Consider the following 8,510-nt stretch of genomic DNA (forward strand, 5'->3'; position numbering starts at 1 on the left):
ACAAAGCAAAAGTGGGTGCAAAGGTTGGCAGTGGCTGATTTGAAACCACAGGTGAAAGTTCATCTCACACATGCACATATGCACACCTACACGTACACAAACACACACATTAGGACGTTCTCTTCTTTTGGCTCAAAAAATACCACCTACATAATTACAAAAGGCCTGACTTGGCAGCCATTCATGAGGAAAAAAAAAGACTTGGGGATTTTAATGGTCATAAGCTCAAAATGAGTGAGTTGTGATACAGTGCTGAAAAACAAACAAACAAACAAACAAACAAAAAAAACAGTGAGTCTTAGGTTGCATTAGCAAAGTATGTATAGTATCCAGATAAAGGAAGTCAGTGGCCCCACTGAACTCAACAATGGTCAGGCCTCATCTGGAGGCTTATACTTAAGCACATTTTAAAGAGAGACACATGCAAACTAGCATGAATCCAAAGACAGACAACTAAGTTAAGAGAAGTCTGGAAACCATGTCACCTGATATGTGGTCAAAAGAACTGGTTGTACTTGGCTAAGAGAGAAAAGACTGGAGCAGAAATGAAGTGTCTTCCAACACTTAAAGAATCGTCTGATGAAAGAAGGAGTAGCCTCATGGTTTGTTAATCCAGAGGGCAAACTGAGTACTAGATTTCAGTCAATGAAAAGCAGACATTTTAAAGAATCAGACCCATATGACAATAAAATTAAACATTTTCTCATGCATCCCATACATTTGCACAAATGAAAAAAATTAAATACTTTCCAAAATCATGAACTATCTATTACTGAATATGTTCAAGTAGAGCTTAAAGGGTCATGTAAGGGATCCTAATTTGTTTTTTTGTGAGGGAGGCAGTGGGAGGAGGCTTATAGGAGAGGTGGGGGAAGTTGGATTAGAGGGCTGCCAGGATCCTTCTTAGCTCTTAGAGTTCATAATTATTCTCTACCAACAACGTTTCCATCCAAACACCATCCCTTCCATTTCTTCCAGTTTGCTCCCACAATCTCCCCAACCTTCTCTAGCATCTTAACTTTTTCTCCCTCCAAAGGCTCTTTCCAATTTTTGTTAAGGAAGGGAACAACTGTCATTTGATCTTGTTTTTTCCCATAGTGGACTGTTATTATTTTTATTATTTTCAACTGTTCAGCATCTTTGTGTTTGGAAACAGCATCCTGATTTATTTGGGGACCCATCCCTCCCTCACTCTTGGTTCATAATATTAAAGTCATGCCCTGTAAGGGTTATGATCTTTGCCTGGCTTACCAGTGTTTGGCATAGTGACTATTTTAGGGATGGGCATGTGACACAGTTATCCAATATGAGTTAGTGATGAGATTTTTACTGGACCTATTAGGAACTGTTGGGGACACTTATGTGTTAATTGCAAAGCTGGAGTTACCAGAAGCCAACACGTGTAAAGAGTCTGCAAGAGAATAAAGCCAACACAGAAAAGTGGGTGTTAGGGAGGGTGGAGAAAGAGAAAGAATATCCTGATAATATTGTTGAGTCTCTGGACTTTCCAGTTACCCAAGGCAATAAATTACCTATTTTATTTAGCTGTCCATCTCTTGAAGCCAAAGAAGTCTGAACAATATGTTTGTCCTTTCAGTTTCTAACTTCTCTCCTTCTCTCTCCTTCCCATGGCTTCTAAGGCCTATGAAAACTTGGCCCTGCCCACCTCTCCAACTTCATCTCTCTCCATAACCCTCTTGAGACTCCTGCTGTGTATATAGCATTAATGCAAAAAGTGCAGACTGGCCCCAAGGCTCTGAGCTGGTCTTTCTGAAATCTGACTCCCTTGTAACATTTTTGCAGGGAATCTTCTTTTCACTTCTAAATGCTTTTTGTCTCTGAGTCTTCCTTTCACACTGATCTGTCCATTTCTGTCTATGGCTTCTCCACTTTTCTACTCTTTAGGTTAGAATCCTAATCTACTATCTAACATATTTATTAAGCACATCCCATATGGTTCAGGTGCTGGGCAATTCAATAAGAAAGACAACATTCATAGCCCAATCATCTTGGGCTTAAAGGGAAGAACACTTGACACAGCTGTATCTGAATCACAGTTTGGAGAGAATCCAAGTGGCTGTCCTTTTCAACCTTGATTTCACAAAATGTAGAAAAGCCATCATCCTCTTGAGATTTTCCCAGTACAACTCCTTTCAAGACATCTTATTTAGAATAGAAAAACAGATATAGGCCAGGTATGGTGGCTCATGCCTGTAATCCCAGTACTTTGGTAGGCCAAGGTAGGAGGATTGCTTGAGCCCAGGAGTTTGGGACCAGCCTGGACAACATGGTGAAACTCCATCTCTACAAAATATTTAAAAAAAGTAGCTGGGCATGGTGGCGTGCACCAGTAGTCCCAGCTACTCGGGAGGCTGAGGCAGGAGGACTGCTTGAGCCCAGGATGTCAAAGCTGCAGTGAGTCATGATTGTGCCAGTGCAGTCCAGCCTGGGTCACAGAGAGAGACCCTGTCTCAATAAACAAAACAAAACAAAAACCAGATGTATGGCGCAAAATTTGAAAGGAATAAAAGGGTAGAGTGAAAGTCTCTTTTTTAATTCTATTCTTTAATTTCTACCTCTTCAGTGCCTCTCCTCCAGATGACTATTATCAGTTTCATATGTATTGATCAAAAGGAAGTCTGTGCACATACAAATAAATCTATATGTATCCTCCCCAGCCCTATCTACCTCTCTTACACAGTACTAACCTTTGTACCCTGCTTTTTTACTCAACAATATATCTTGGAGAATTTCTATTAATATATCAGTACCTACAAACCCACACTGTTCTTTTTAATGGCTGCATGATATTTAACTTTACAGATATACCATATATTACCTAAATAATTTCCTATTGGTATACCTTATGTTGATTCCAATATTATGCTCCTACAAACACACTTGCAAGAATTATCTGGGTTATATATTATCTTACACATATTGTGAATTATCTGTAGGATAAATTCCTAAAAGTGGAATTGCTGGGTTAAAGGATGTGTCCACTTTCCATATTGACATCTGACTGGGTTTGGCTCTGTGTCCCCAACCAAATCTCATCTCGAATTGTAATCCCCATAACCCCCAAGTGTCAAGGAAGGGATGTGGTGGGAAGTGATTGGGTCATGGGGGAAGTTTCCTCCATGTTCTTCTCGTGATAATGAGTTCGTTCTCACGTGATCTGATGATTTTATAAGTGTCTGGTATTTCCCCTGTTTGCACTTCTTTCTCTCCTGTCGCCTTGTGAAGAAGGTGCCTGCTTCTCCTTCCACCATGATTGTAAGTTTCCTGAGGTCTTCTCAGCCATGCAGAACTGTGAGTCAATTAAACCTCTTTCCTTTATAAATTACTCAGTTTCAGGGAAGTTCTTTATAGCAGTGTGAAAACAGACTAATACAATATCTATTGTCCAATTATCCTACAAGTGATCACATAAATCACATTGATAAGACAACTGGTCTTATCAGCAATGTATGCATTGCCTATTTTCCAACATCCTCTTTAACAAAGTGTATTATTAAACATTTTGGTCTTTGCAAATCTGTTAAAATATTATCTCATTATCATTTTAACTTGCACACTTAATTGTGAGTGAAGTTGATTATCTTTTTTCTTCTTTAAAACCCATTTGTATTTCCTTTTCTAGAACCATTTGTTCATATCCTTTGCCCATTTTCCTATTAGGTTGTTGACCATTGTTGATTGGTACTTGCTGTTTACATCTTACAGAAATTAGCCTCTTTTCTATCATACATGTTTCAAGTTTTTCCTATATTGCTGTTTAATCTTTCATTTTGTTTATGGGTTCTCTTTTTGCTTTGTCTTATTTACATTTGCCAAGAACATGACAACTTTAACTGTTCTCTTTTTCACCCTCAATATATTGCTAACTCTTAAAATTTGTTCCTTCTTACTATTTCTGGTATGAAAAAAAAAAAAAAAAAAAAAAAAAAAAAAACCTAGGCTCTTCCCTCATAAATGGAGTGGGTTAACATGGGAGTGGGTTTGTCACAAAAGTATGCTTGGTCCTGCCTTGCTCTTCCTCATGTCCCATGTGATGCTTTCTGCCATGTAATGATGTAGCAAGATGGCCCTCATCAGATGTGCCCACTCAACCTTGGACTTCCCAGATCCAGAACCATGAGCCAAATACACTCCTACTGTTTAACAATTACTCAGTCTGAGGTATTATATTATAGCAGCACAAAGTGGACTAAGACAGCTGTTGTCTTATAAGTAAATCACAGTGCATCTATACCAAGGAAGGTCACATAGCTACAAAAACAAAGCTTAAAGCTATTAATGACATAAGAAAATGTTCACACTATTATATTAGAGGCAAGATTCAAAATTGCTTATATAGTGCGATCAGTACTATATAAAAGTATATTAAAATCAGAAAGAAATATGTCAAAGCACAGTTACCTGTGTTTAGAGATTATGCATCATATTTTTCTGGTTCCTTTTACTTTTCTGTGTGTTGCCTGGGCAACATAACAAGAGCCCATCTCTAAAAATTTTTTTAAAACAATAGCTGGGCATGATGGTGTCTCCTGTAGTCCTAGCTACTTAGGAGGCTGAAGTGGGAGGATCACTTGAGCCCAGGAGTTCAATGGTGTAGCCAGCTATGATTATACCACTGCACTCCAGCCTGGGCAATAGAGTGAGACCCTGTCCGTAAACAATAACAACAAAAACCCGAAACACATTGTCTATCTTTATTTATGACCCCATAATGACTCCCTGTTCCCTAATGCATGATGTTTAAATTATTCAGGCTAGTACTAGTACCCCAGTCTTCTAAATTTGGTTCCGCTCTACTTAAATTATCCTAGTGTATTTACTACTACTGCCCAATAAACACCCTCCATCCTAGTTGGACTGGTCTGTCGCTGTTTGTGCCCACATCATGCCTTTTCTTGATTTTGCTCATTCTGTTCACTGTGCTTGTAATGCACTTCCTCGTGCTCCCTTTGTGCCCAAATACTTCTCATCTTCAGGAGGTTCCACCTCCTCCATCTTGACTTTCACCTTGCCCTTCGCCAAACTCTCAGAGCATGTTCTTTTAATCATAGCCACAACATAATGCTATGATTAAAGCCACACAATCTGCCACCATTTCTTGTGTGCTAATTTTGACTCTTCAACTGTTTTGAAAGCTCTGTGAAGGCAGGCAATATTAATCATAATCTTCTTTTCACCCTCTGCTCAGTTTCCACACATTGCTGAGGCGAGGGTAAGGCTTGGTAAACTGCTGACAAGGCTGATATGATGACCAAGTTCTTGGGCAATGTCTTCTTTTCTCCTTTCCTCTGTAGCCTCTCTTCTGAGTAGTGCTCAGTAGCAGAGGCAAATTAGTTGAAGCCCTAGAACACTGGGGTTCTGAGCCCTGGCTACAGATTATAAGCATCTGGGGAGCTTTAAAAAATATGACTGCTTGCCTTCTTCCTTTCCTGTGCCCCACCTCTGAGCTCCAGAATTTTATTGGTCTAAGATGGGACCAGCATTGGTATGTTTTCTAAAGCTCCCTTGTTGATTCTAATGGTTTCATCAAGTTCCACTCCTTTCAAGACCCAGCCCCATTGGCGTGCACCCATTCAGCACTTTCCTGTCTTGTTTCCAGGCAGGAAGTCATCCTAGAACTGGCCAGAGACTCCAAAGAGACGGACTTTAGATAAGTCCTTTGACATCAGCTATAGCCTTTGTTATATTTCAAAGGTGTTTACCTTCAAACTGACAACTGTCTGCACTGGGGCCTGCTCTGAAGGTTGCCTTTCAGTCTAGGCACCAAGATAAGCTAATGGATAGATAGACCAGCAATAGGGTTAAAATAAGCTCAGATCTCCCCAAACAATACCCTGTTGTTATACAGTTAAGCAATCCGATTGAAGTAATTTGTTTTAATTGGAAATGCAATACACAATTTTTATGACAGAGCTAGAACACTGTGTCAAGGAAAAGTAATTATGTATGTACAAATAGGAAAACCTCAACTATTGTCAACCATTATAAAAACTCTACTAATATGTTAGTACGTAGCTCCCCTATTTATTTATGTAAGAACAACAAAACAACAACAGCAGCAATAATAATAATAGTTAACAATTTTTAACACTTAATGTAAACCAGGTACCCATCCTAAATGTTTAATTTGGATTTTTCTAATTTAAAGTGCCAACCCTGTGAAAGATGTACTATTATTATCCTCATTTTATCGATGAGGAAATTGAGGCACTGTATTACAAAAGAATTTGCTTTGCTAGCTGGTAAATGGCAGAGCCAAGATTAGAAAATGTTCAGAGATATGTACTTAACAACTTCCTAGTTTCTATTTCAAAGGAAAATGAGATTAAATTGAGAAAAAAGAAACCCAAGCTGTCCCAAATATGAATACATATTAAATACCTTTTATTATTTTTACTTTAATAATTTTTAATGGAAATTACTCCAAAGTCTTCCACATACATCACTGCTTCGTTAAATGGAAGAAACTGAACACAATTTAACCTTTTCCTAAATATTTCATGTTACTGTCATAGACTTTAATTATCTTGGGAGGCTAGATGGAGCCTGATTCTTTGGGGCTTTTTAGGGTTTGAAGAGTTGGGTCACTCTTACCCAGTGCACTGGACAGTGACGGTGGCTGCCTGTTCCTAGGTGCATTCTAAAGGTAACTGCTCTGCCCGCAGTCCCTGTGGAGGCGCCAGCCCTAGACAGCAGTGCTCTGGTCTTAGTGGGCCAGGCTGCCCCTCAGCCACAGCTGATTGGGCAAAGAGCTATCCTATAGGCTGGACGCTTTCTATATTATGAACGAATGGGACAAGTTTAGCCAAAAATGGGTGGGATGGTCCAGAGTCTCCCTTTGGAGAATTTGAATGACTGGTTAGCAATGGGAGCTAAAGGGATATACCGTACAGAGAGAGTCCATGGGCTAGAACAAGCAAAACTGATAAGAAACCGGATATTACGATGAGCAGAAGCTGTGGGGTAGAGAAGAAATGCAGGGCATGGGTCTCACACTCAGACGCCCTCGACAGTCAGGCAGGCAGTGCCAAGGAGAGAAGAGGGCGCGGCGAAGGTGATCCCGCACGTAAAGATTCCGGGACTGCCAAGCACATGCCACGCCCAGAGACTTCGGGATTCTTAACAATGCAAAGGCGTCATGCTGGCCAAACACAATGAGTCTGCAGGCTGAAATAGGTCAGGAGCTGCCAGTTTGCAAATTCCAAAGAAAGGACGAGGAAGTCAGTCAGGGGCAAGCCCAGAAACTCAACGACACTGAGAAGCACAGAGGCAAGGGAGAGCAGATTCACAAAAATAACTCATCGCTGAGGTGAACTCCCGATGCTGAAGTCCTGGGGTAACCTTGGATTCCTGATGACGTTCCTGGCTCCAGTCTTCATGAGGCTTCTGGCTCTCGAAGCTCCTGTTCTTCCAGAGGCTTGGTGATTTGGCCTCTCCTGGGTTCCCACGAGGCCTTTTGGGGCTGAGATCCCTGTTTTCTTCATTCCTTATAACTCCTTCCCCTAATATTAGATGTAACGAGCTATTCCTCGGAACCAAAAGAGCCTAACGAAAGCACTCTAAATGGCCCCAGATTGCTTTTTTTTTTTTCTTCGTTGGAATTATCGTACTCCTATTTATAGTTTTTCTGTTTCCTCCTTTGCTGCTAGGCTGTCAACTGTCATTTTTTATTGCTGTAGTGTGCTTGCTTCTCCTGGCCGTTGTCTCTGTTAATAAAGCTACTCATAGACTTGGACACTAGATCTGGAAGCTTGATGGAATTAAAAAATTAAAAGTAAACAAACAATGAAACAAGGATGAATTTTATAGGACGTAAGTTAAATCTCAATACAGTTGTTATACAAATTTAAAAAGTAATAAAAGATTTTTAGTATCACAAGAGCTTTCGTATATAGTATTTTGAAAATGCAATTTGGCTATTCAGATGCATTTCTTGTTTACTTTTTTACTTTTGGCTCTAGTCCCGTTGGTGCATATCTTACTAAAGTAACCTCTGGTTCTGAGGAATCAAAACATACTGGAGCCAGCACAAGTAAAGGGAAGGAGATTTATTTTAAGGTATTATACAGAACCCAACTGAAGAAAGCATGTGTGATCAGGCAGCTTCTCTCCCTCTTTCTATTCCTCCTTTTGCTTGGTTTTCCAGTCTCTTTGTCCTTGTTTCACATCTGCTCCATTTTCCTCTTTGCAAACTAGTTATTCTGCATCTCTTTAAGTTTTTAAAGTTTCTTTTCCCTTAAAACACTGGCTTGCATATGGCTTTGAGCTACCATGCTGCCAGTTTTGACAACAACTCTTTATGACCTTGCATCTTTAGTGTCAACACCATCCACTTCAGCTTCTGTGTCTCTCAGAATATGATTTACTCAGTTTGGGCCAAGTGACTGCCCCTAGTCAAATTAGCTGGTCAGAGAGCAGAGCACAGCCCCTATTATTTAAGGAATGTCCTTCCAGTCTGCAGGCAGATAGTCTCTCCAAGGAGATTTTGG

The 8,510-nt window shown here is 40.0% G+C and overlaps 1 protein-coding gene across 2 annotated transcripts in view; it reads right to left on the reverse strand.

The window, feature by feature from the left end:
• RNF19A (ring finger protein 19A, RBR E3 ubiquitin protein ligase) overlaps positions 1-7,077 on the reverse strand; it is a 78,226-nt gene extending 71,149 nt beyond the window's left edge. Inside the window, exon 1 of one of the 2 annotated variants that reach the window (XM_025394114.1) lies at positions 6,966-7,077. The gene's annotated coding sequence lies outside the window, so the exon portion shown is untranslated. The remainder of the gene's footprint in view (positions 1-6,965) is intronic. The other variant, XM_025394117.1, reaches the window with a different exon arrangement.
• Positions 7,078-8,510: the final 1,433 nt, after the last annotated feature.

Source organism: Theropithecus gelada, chromosome 8 (genome assembly GCF_003255815.1).
Source record: "Theropithecus gelada isolate Dixy chromosome 8, Tgel_1.0, whole genome shotgun sequence".
NCBI classification, from domain to species: Eukaryota; Metazoa; Chordata; class Mammalia; order Primates; family Cercopithecidae; genus Theropithecus; species Theropithecus gelada.